The sequence below is a fragment of the Belonocnema kinseyi genome, chromosome 3 (genome assembly GCF_010883055.1).
Source record: "Belonocnema kinseyi isolate 2016_QV_RU_SX_M_011 chromosome 3, B_treatae_v1, whole genome shotgun sequence".
Taxonomy (NCBI): domain Eukaryota; kingdom Metazoa; phylum Arthropoda; class Insecta; order Hymenoptera; family Cynipidae; genus Belonocnema; species Belonocnema kinseyi.
In genome coordinates this window covers 58956750-58968167 of record NC_046659.1, presented here as the reverse complement: position 1 = coordinate 58968167, position 11418 = coordinate 58956750, and positions in this window count along the sequence as shown.

The following is an 11418-nucleotide window of genomic DNA, read 5'->3' as shown; positions in this document are numbered from 1 at the left end:
ACTGAATGTTAAATCAAAAAGCATGAAAGAGGGAGCTCTTCTTAATATTTTGACACCAAAATCATGTCGATACACCTTACCGACTGAGAGTAAAGCCACCCATGCTTTAACCTGACAGACTGTATTAGGAAATTATTTCTTGAAACTGTTAGGTCTTATTCAAATAAACCATTTTTGTCATGTGCAATTTTTTGTCTGTCTCATATTTTTTGCAAAAAACGAGAAAAAAAAGTATAATATAATAACCAATTTTTATACATTGTTTATGGGTCTTTTGAAGATTCTTCTTTAGACTTATGTTTGATGGTGTTAAGACACATGAAATTTCTTTTGCACATTTTTGCATATGATTGATAGTTTATATCAAAAACCGCAAACAAGATTTGCAACAAGGTTTCTTTGAACCCCATTGTAGCCGATATTTATTAAAATTTTCACATTTTGTTTTCTCATTCTGCTAAAAAAACCATAGAGGAAAAAAGTTTGTCTGAGACTTTTTTCCATATCTCGAATAGTTTAGTTAAAAATAAAAAATTAAGTTAAAGGAAAATATATCGTCAAATATCAACAGGGGTCGTAAATATTGACCGATTTTTTTCAATCTTTTTTTTTATTTTCTCGAAATAATATAACGAGGATAATTCAGCCTATTGAAATTAGATTAATTAATATTGTATACAATTTTGGTTTTTCTCCATCGACACTCTTGTAACAATGGTAAGATATTTGGACCTTTTGCATTCTTTGTGCGGCTCCCCATGGCTAGCTGATTATTGCCACTCGAGTGGAAACTTTCTTGCCTTGCCCAACCTTCCCATGGTTTGAAATTGGAGCCAGCGAAGAAAATCAAAATTTTGTACAATATTAATTAATCTAATTTCCATAAGCTGAATTATCCTTGCTATATTATTTCGAGAAAATCAAAAAAAGATTGACAAAAATCGGTTAATATTTACTCCCCCTGTTGATATTTCACGATATGTTTTCCTTTAACTTTATTTTTTTATTCTTAAATAAACTATTCGAGATACGGAAAAAAGTCTTAGACAAACTTTTTCCCTCAATGGTTTCTTTAACAGAATGAGAAAACAACGTGTGAAAATTTTTATAAATGTCGGCTACAATCGGGTTCAAAGAAACCTTGCTGCAAATCTTGTTTGCGGTTTTTTTTGTAGACACTATCAATCAGATGCGAAAATGTGCCAAAGAAATTTCATGCGCCTTTACACAATCAAACTAATTCTGAAGACAAATCTTCAAAAGATCAATGAACAATGCATAAAAATAAATTATTATATTATACTTTTTTTTGCGTCTTTTGCAAAAAATATGAGGCAGACAAAAAATTGCAGATGACAAAAATGGTTTATTTCAATAAGACCTAACAGTTTCAGGAAATAATTTCTTAATATGTCAAAAATTTTCCAAGATATAGCTTAAGTTATGTAAAAATTTTTAATTAACAATATCTCGAGAACGACCGTTAGTTCGCGTAAGCACCTCATAACGTTGGATTCAGGAGACCATTCTGCACAATATCCATCTAAAAAATTCCGGGGACCTATTTCCCCGGACTAAACGGTTCCTGGCTCCCGGACGATAGGCGGAAGTATCTGAGATAACAGACGACCTCTCAGGGTATGCAGCCTTATCTTTGTATACCTGAATCTACAAAGATGGAAGAACCCTCTTCCCTAGCTCCTCACGGGAACAAAAATGACAACAACAAACATAGCCATGGATGAAAAACGAGCTCGGATCCCTCGATACAGGTTCACAAAAGTCTATGCACGAGAACAAAAGCATGCTCCTCAAGTGTTCTGTTGTGCGAATTTACATCTTACGCCATCAAGGTGGCCGCGAAATACTGAATAAACAATAAGGTTAGCAATTATATATAAAAAATGTGTTTTTCAAAAGCTGGCGACACAAAATGTTCATCCCACCATGCGCAAAAATAATATATCTTAATTAGAGAAATACTCTTAAGAGATTAAAATGGAGTTTGGGTTAGATAAATGCGTGAAAGTTTATTTCGAGCGAGGAAAACTTAACGGCACCCCCAAAGGCCCTGAGTTCGTCTACAGAAGCGCTATATAAAACCTTGGCGCTGGAGAGACCTATGCATACCTGGGCAGACCACAGAGCTGCATTCAGGACGTAATATCTATACAGCAGCGATTCTCAAACTTTTTATGCACTTTCTGGGGAGCGGCAAGGGCCCCACCCTCAAATTTTTTCACAATACTGGACCCCAAGTGAGACACTGGATGCTAGTCGTTTATGCTCGGTTGCTTGCTTCGCTGACCTTTTCGTTGTTAGAGAATTAGAGCCGGTTGAGAAAAATGAAAAGTTGGTTAAATATTAATCAATAGAATTTTAATAAGTTCCGTTAGATTTGTTAGATTATCAATTAAACGCTAAAAAAAGGTAGAAGAAGATCGGATAATAACTTCAAGAGTTATCGCACTTTTGTTGCATTCACAATATTTGTGAATATTTCATTTATTAGTTCGGATATTAACCGATTTTCAAAAACTTTGTTTTCATTTTCTTTAAATTATATCACGAAATTAATTCAGCCAATTAAAATTTAATTGAGCTAAGGCTTTATAATTTCAGTTATTGCAAGTTCATAACAATGAAAGGGTTATTCGTGGTAGGTACACGAAAGTCGAGGAAAGTAGCCTTCTGCTCGCAGCGGGGAGCCTGCCTAGCTGTCCGGCCCAGGGTGGCATCCCCCTGCTGGCGGCAGCCTCATCGGCCGGCGGCACTAGTTTGGGAATCGCTGCTATACAGGATACTTCCGAAGTAGATACAAGAATGTCTTTTTGGACGTCTTTAGTCTTCCAAATTTTCTAGGGGGACAAAGTATCTGCAATTAAAATACTTGCCGGCCCGATAGTACTCCATTAATATGGAGTAGTTCCTGACACCGTCAAGGTGGCCACGCAAAAAGTTGAATAAGCAATAAAGTGAACATATTATATTTAAAAAATGTGTTTTTCAAAGGCTAACGACTAAAAATGTCCAGCCCACCGTGCGCAAAATATGATGTCTTGATTAAAAAGAAATTTACTTCAAGATATTAAATTCCCTAATTGTAAACGGGAGGGGGGGGGGGGGGCACAAGAAGAGCCTCATCGGATATCAATACAAAAATGACCCCCATCCCAAATGAGATTTCGTATCAACTATTTGAAGGCAATTGGCTTAAGATTGTTTTTGGCAAATCAAAAGACAATCAAAAAGACAATTATACCAGCGAAACATAGATCTTGCTTCCAAATATATTCTTGTTATTATTTTTTTGTAAATGAAAATTAAGTGATTTGCGCCCGACAAATGAAACACGCTAGCTAATAGTGTATGCCGGGTTGCACTCACCCGGTCTAGTTTCAATGCTTATAAAAATATGCGAGTGCTCTATTTTCGTGGCTTATATGAATATACAATATGATAATAGCTGACTTGCGCCGAAGAAAGGGTGCTTACTAAAAAACATCGAAAAAAAATTCCCAGCGTCATTTTTGCTAATAATTGAGTTGTTAGGTACCCGAGAAATCAGACTTTCGCTCGAGAGCTCGAGATCCCGTGAAACACCTCCCACCACTCACCACTCTATCTCTGCATCTCATCTTTATCCCGTCGGTGAGCAGCGTCTACGTCTACGACGTCGCTATATGCGTGAGACTGTAGTGCAGAGCTCACCAGAAGGCAGCCATTGACTGCATTGGTTGCCAGTGGCAGCCAAGAGACTAGGTCAAATTGGCCCTAATAAATCTTGTCGTTCGACTGGTTCCTAGCCCTTCACCGTCATTATAGAGTAGAGTTTACACTCTTCAAAATAAAGAAGGAGGGATTTTGGCGGCCGTCGTTTTTCTTTATTCTTTCTGAATTTTAATTCAAAACTCTCCAAATTTTTCCACCTTTTTAAAGCTTTAATTTGAGGCTTAATTTGTAGACAAATTTGATTCACTTTGTAAATTAAAAATGAAATTGAAATTGGAAATGAATTGTATTGTAAATTCGAGTACAAATGTTCAGACCCCCTGGCGTGAATGACAGCGAGACGTAAATTATGGTGACCGTAACCCTTCGCTCGATTCCTGGAAAACGAAGAAAAAAAATGACAGAAAAACTTTATGGCACTCATACATTTGTCGTGGCAGCCAGAACCTGCTTGAAGTGGCGAGCCCTGCTGTCGTGGTAAGTTAAGAGCGAAGTTTTCGTTACTCTACTCCAGGGCTAGCCACTTCAAGCAGGTGCTGGCTGCCACGGCAAGTGTATGACTTCCACCAAGTTTTTCTGACATTTTTTCTTCGTTTTCGAGGAATCGAGCGAAGAGTTACGGTCACGGTAAATTACGTCTCACCCGACTTAACTTTTTCTACTACTCTTCGGTTTATTCATGTACTTTAGTATGAGTGAGCTTACTCCGGCAAGGGTCTTTTGTCCACAGGCATAGCTAAGTAAGGAAATTTTAAAACTTTTAATTTTTCAACTAGCGATTTGAAAATAGCATTATCAGAATCTACGAGTTTTTCCGATTCCAATGATATATTACTTGCCTAGAAAAGTTAAAAATTTGAAGGAGTTTAACATCAAGAAACATCAGCTTTACAGTCAATTTAATACTAAATACGTCTTAAATTTTCAACCTTTATAGACAAATTCCATGTGTATGGAATCGGAACAATACATAGATTTCAAATATATTACTTTTAGTCACTGATTGCAAAATCACGAATTTTTTAATCTCACATTTTTTTCCTATTTTATAACAAAGGACCTCTGAGGAAAGGGGTGGTCTGGCCAAACTCGCAGTTACTGCCCTGACAGTAGGTCATAGGGCAGCCAGGGCAGGATACCATGTCCTGGGCGAGAGCGTGCCGACCACTGCTCTATAATGACCGTGAAGGGCTAGGAATCAGTCGAACAACAAGATTTATCAGTGCCAGTTTGACATACGCTCTTGGCTGCCACTGGCAACCAATGCAGTCAACGGCTGCCTTCTGATGAGCCCTGCTCTACTCTCTCCTAAATGTCGCATTTATCGGGTCGGCTTCAACCGCTCGCCCTAAAAATTCTCACTTTTCAGAGTAAGCCTTCTTTCGTCAGCGCATGTAACATGTAATGTAATACGGTTACGTTACCAGTATGGCTCAGTGCAATTCACAATAGGCCAATATGCACCCGGGATATGATCATAAAGCTTTTTAGTATATAAGAGATCAGGTATGCTTTTTAAGCAGAAAGGAACAGGAAGCTCTTCATCAGCAAGAAGAAGAGCAACATCATCTAGTGAACGTACCAGCCGTACCAACGAGAACACCTTTGCAGATAGGCAATAATACCAAATTGAGTACTGGAAGATAAAATATCCACCAAAAAGTCTTTCTCAGGATGGACAAATTAGCTGAAGCTAATACTGCTCTCCCCGATTTGCTCCCTAAGGATGTTAATCTCTGGAATCTGAAGTGAGTAGGTTATGAGAAGGCGATCTCCCAGCTTAGCGATATTGCAAGAAAGCGCAATATGATAACGTACAATCAGGTCCCGGAGCTTTGTACGATATTATAATGCACTAATATCACAGACAAAAATGAAGTTAAATTATGTTGCTGTCGTCTGCTACGACGTCGTTAGCAGCAATGGGAAAAAGTCTAAGTATGAGTTAGTTTGAGCTATAAATCGGGACTGTAGATTTAAAACAATCACAGAGAAAATTAAAAATTTGCTGCAGGTAAGACCTGCAACTGTTAATGATTAAACATATTTAGGCGAAAGTTTCACTGAGTTTAGGAAAATAATTCTGAACTTATCGACTGCGTCGCGCTGAAATGAGCAAATTTCAGTAAAACATGTAGAATCTACGACAGAAAACACAAAAAATATGTACTTACTGATATATTTCCTCTGAAATAAATCACATTATTGTATACGAATTAGAACTTACTTAATACAATTTAGCAAAAGCGCAAAATGTAACTGACGAATGGCTATCCCCATTTCTTACGTTATAGATTGCACAATTATAGGGTATATAATGTAAAAACTTGTAATGTACGATATCACGATTTTGCGCTATTATAATGCGATAATTACGATATATAGCGCAGGATGTATATCACACGTCTGGTTGCTCTTGTTTCCGTATAAACTTGAGGACATTTTAAGAAAGTTTTCATCAAAAAAGTCAAGTTGAAAAGACGCTGATCACGGAGTGTCGTGTACGGAAGCATCTTGACATGGAAAATCGACAAGAAAAAACTTAATATACCACTATCCAGCATGTTTTTTTCATGCACAACCCTCTCCATGCATGTTCAAAGTATTGAAGAGTACTTCAAACAAATCATAAAAATATGTTTTAATTAAAAACATCAAAAACACATCACTGATTGATACTCCCTTCTCGCATCGTAAAGTTCTCGACGTTCGGGTTACTTTGAATGTATTTAGTGCACATCGCATCTGTATTCGGATTGGTTACGGTTGGCGCGCTCATTTAAAGCAATTAAATGTGTAATCAGTTGTTTACAACAATTAACAACTGTGAAGTTATTCAAAGTAATTCCTTGATCAAAAACATACTTATAAAGTGAAAGTTAAAATAATTATTTCATTATAGCCTTAAGAAATAAATGATCGTTTTTAAATATAAAAAAAGGATTACCCATTTCATCACAAATATGAATTGAAAATAGTTCGTGCTATTCTTCTGCACTTTACAGTTATTATTTTTTGTAAGCAATTAATTAAGACATTTATTTATTTTAAATAAGTGCGTTAAACGTGACCGACCCTCTTGTCAATGTGACGCATGTGTAGTGTGCAAGAATACCTGTACTGGAAGCACTGCTGTCTAGCTAGGCTCGAGCTCAAGCCATTAAGAAATAGAAGCTAAAACGAGCCTGGGGCCCCTGATCTGGCCCCTGCGTGGAAAATGGAATTAACTTTGCGATAACTTCATGTAGACCATTTTTACGATTTAGATTCGAAAATAATGCATACGATATTTAATTACACGTTATTGAATTGAAAATAGTCCGTTATATATTTATAAAAACAGTGCAACTCAAAAAGAGTCTAGAATGGAATAGTCTAGCCAATGTTCTAAACAGTCTAGCTGAGAAAGAATCAATTATTTCCTAAACAAAGATATCGGAATTTAATTTTCGTACATATAGGGCACCACAACTGCGATATAGAACACGATACGTTAAAAAACCCGACTGAGAAAGTCTGTACCTCTGAATTTAGGGATATACATATGAACATAGAAAATGGTAAGGCCTCACGCTAAGTTTGAGCGCGCCTATGGCGCGCGGGAATGCTCTCGCGCTCGTTTTCGTACGAACTATATTTTTTCAAATATCGTAAATACTATAACTTAAATATAAACTATGAAAATCCCAAGGACCTTCTTGGGACGTTCCTAGGACGCCCTATGTCAGGCCAGTCAAAGTTTCTAAGACGTTCAATATCCTGAAGATGACCTAAAGACGTCTTGAAGACATAAACGTTCTCAGGACGTTTTTCGCTCTGACATTAGACGTTTTAAGAGCTTCTCTATAGGATGACCAAAATGCTATTTATGAAAGACGTCTTAGGGATGTCCCAAAGACGTATCTAGGACATCCTTAATTTTGTTGCCCACTGGGAAACTTCTTAGTAATTATAGCCATAAATTGTAGCTGCAATATTTTTCAATTTGTTTTTAAAGAAGGTTTTCCAAATGTTAAAAGGCATATCACTTTTTGAAGTTTTATCGAATTTAAAAATATCAATAAAATAATTTGCAAGTCTTTTTGACGTGTACCAGAAAATTTGACAAAAATTTCTAAAACTCATAAAAAAATTTTATTTCAATTTTGAAAAAGCTCTAACTTTTTGAATTTTTGTCTAATAGACAAATTTAACTGACATAATTTCTAAATATATTTGATATCCAGTGACAAACTTTAATGAAATTTCCTAATCTTTTACAAAAATATATTTTGTTTCTATTTTTACAGACAGGCACTGATAAAATTGTATGATTTTCGGATTTTGTGACTGCCGGAACGTGAAGATCTGTTAAAAATCAAAGATCGAAAATTTGAATGGTTACATTACACCCTCATGAATGAGAATGTAATACGGTGGCGAGTACCTTATACCTCACAGTTTGTGCGAATTGATAAACTAGTGTATGGAGATGGGAAAAGTTCCAGAAGACCAGAAAAAGCGATTATCGTGCCAATATACAATGGAAAGGGAGATAAGAGTAACTGCAATAAGTACAAAGGAATGAACTCCTTGAGTACCGTAAGTAAAATATATCAAAAATATTTCTTCGTAGAGTAATGGAAATAACAGAAAAAAAGGTATGGGAATTCCAAAGTGGACTTATGCCTGGTAGATCATGTATAGATCAAATACTTAGCTTAATACAGATAACAATAGAAAAGTTTTAGAGTAAGGAAAATAGTTATTCGCTCATTTTTTGACATAGGAGAAGCGTTTCACAAGGTGGATAGAAGTGAACATTAGGATGTCCTGGAAGAGTACGGAGTCAATGGATGGCTCCTACAAGCAATAAAAACAATATATGCTCGTAGTAAAGCGAGTGTAAGGGTTAACGAGAAACTAAGTGACTGGTTCGATCTTATTCAAGGTGTCAGACAAGGATGCGTTATGTCCTCATGGCTATATATCATATTCATGGACAAGTGTCTAAGAATGACTCTCTTCAACGAAGAATGATCTCGAGACAGTTAAGGTACGGGGGTTCCTATTCGGAAATCATATGGTTTTTATGGCAGAGTCAACCAACGACTTGCAAAGAATGTTGAACAAACTGAATATAAGCTTGAAGAAGATGGACCACAAAATTAACGTAAATAAAACAAAAAGTATGGTGCCAGAAAGGAAGAGTGGGAAAACAACGTGCAACATTGTCCTAAATGATGGGACAATAGAACAAGTTGATAAGTTCATATACAATGGTAGCGATAGCGAGACCTGAACCTATGAAGAAAATGATAAAAGTAAAATTAACGCGATTCACATGAAATTCCTATGCATGATATGGCGGCAAAACACTAATGGACATAGTGAGTAGTGAGATAATCCACAAAGAATGTAATGTAGAGGAGGTACTAGCTGACTTATGTGAAAGAAACACTATAGGATAGTTTGGGCATGTTGAGAAAATAAAAGATGAATCACAAACAAAACAAGTGTATGAAGGTAAAGTAAATGCACTGTTAGAAAACTCTGACTGAATTTTCAGTTACATGTATTGGAAGTTAAAGTTATTCACAGCAACTGAATTTTCAAGTTTGTTTACTTTAAAATTAAGACATGATAATTTAACATTATACTCGTGTTTCTTTCCACTTTAGTGATTAAATACAATTTAAAAATTGGCATAATTCATCTTGTGTTTCACTTTGGTAAAGTTTTTTTCTCTTTAGATGAATTATTTATCTTAAAAACGTGTTAGAATCCGAAAATTCATTTCATGTAAAGTGACTTATAGGTTAGGTGCAAATTTTGGATTCGATCTGCATTATTCTGTGTAAATTATATATTCACACATCTGTGAATTATAGAATTATAATCCAATTATAATATAAAACACAATGTATCTATGAAAAGAAATTACGAATACTGTTTCAATATAATAGAAACATATAAAAAAAAGGATTTTCGTGAACAAATTCTCAAGCTTCTTCACATACTTTAAAAATTGGTCCTTGTTTCTCTTTATGAAAATAATTGAATAAAATTCTTTTAGATAATTCGCATAAATAATATACAATTCATATGATTAAAGTTGAATTAATATAAAAATCATCATTTTTTCACATGTCCCTGGTAGACCGAAGGAACTGAATGGAGCCTCTACAAAGTACCCGTAAAGACCACATTGGGTCCCCATTCGGTTCCTTTTTAAAAAACTAAAAAAAACCGCAAGATTAACCTTTAAACTGTTGAAATTCCGATTATACGTTAAATTTTCGCTTGAAAACTCACGAAGTAATCGCAATACTGTTTTTGCAGCCGTAAAAAGTTAAGAAGATACAAAAGATCTATAACGCCTGTTGACTGCTATTTACAGATGATGCGTTTGAAGTGTAGCAGTCAACAGGCGTTATAAGTCTTCTATTTTGTAAAACATTTTACCGTTAAAAAAAAAATTATTGTGAGTATTTCGTGACCTTCTTTAGGGAATTTTAACGTAGAATCTGAATTTCAACAATTTAAAAGTTGATTTTGCTGCTTTTTTCAGTTTTTTCAAAAAGAAACCAAATGGAGACCCAATGGGGACTTTACGGGTACTTTTTAGAGGCTCTATTCGCTTACCCCGAAATGGAAATGGCTTAATTGTATAACAATAATAATAATAAATAAATAAAGAATACGGCAGTTGCATTACCAAAATTAAAACAAAAACAATGTGTTAATAGAGAACAAGAAAGTTAAGAATCCAATCGAAATATCTAAATCCGAGAAATTCGAAAAAGTTTGGAATTTCTAGTACACATATCTTACTGGCAACGATTAATAATGGACATGCATGCACCAAAACGTAAAAAACGAAAAATACTTATCACTATAATTATATAAATATAATTGTAAGGGAAAGATAATACATTTTCAAAATATATTAAAAAATCAGACGTGCTGTATGCCGGTTTTTATCTATAGAAAATACAGTTGCAGAAAGAGGGGTATTCTATTTTTTTTTAATCTGCCCGCCTCGCGGGCACAGTCTCATAGCGTGCTACGCGCGCGGCTAGAAGGTTTGAGCGCACCTAGGTCGCGCGACTGTTGGTTCTCGCGCTTCGCGCTCGATAATATATTAATATCTCGCTTCGCGCTCGATTATGTATTTACCTCGTGCTGCGCACTCAATCTTTGCGCATAAACTTTTTAAAACTTAAGGTGAAAGCATAGAGAACAGTAATTTGGCAATTGTGAATTCTCTTTTGTTAAAGCTCCTTCGGCTTTAACGAACACATTTTCATCAGGTATCTCGTGATTCGCACTCGAGCTTATCACTGAAACTTTGTATCATTCTCTTTCTTTTCATTCTCCTTGGCTGTTATGTTTTTGTCAGCTGGTGCCGAAAATTCGATAACGAACATCGTTCGCTTCTCGAAGTCAAGAAGAACCATGTCAGGTCTCGAGTGAGCAACAGAAACAATTGTCGAGAATATAAAGTTCCAGTATATGCGGCACTTCCCATTCTCGACAATTGACTCAATTTCCCTAGGAGCATTTAAAGGAGTGATATTAAGGTGAATACCGTAGGAGTGACACAGATGGTAATAAAGCACTCTTAGTGCCGCATTGTGCCTTTGAATGTAGGTCGTTCCCGCGTGAGTTGGATAACTAGATAGTATGTGAGCTAAATGCTCGGGG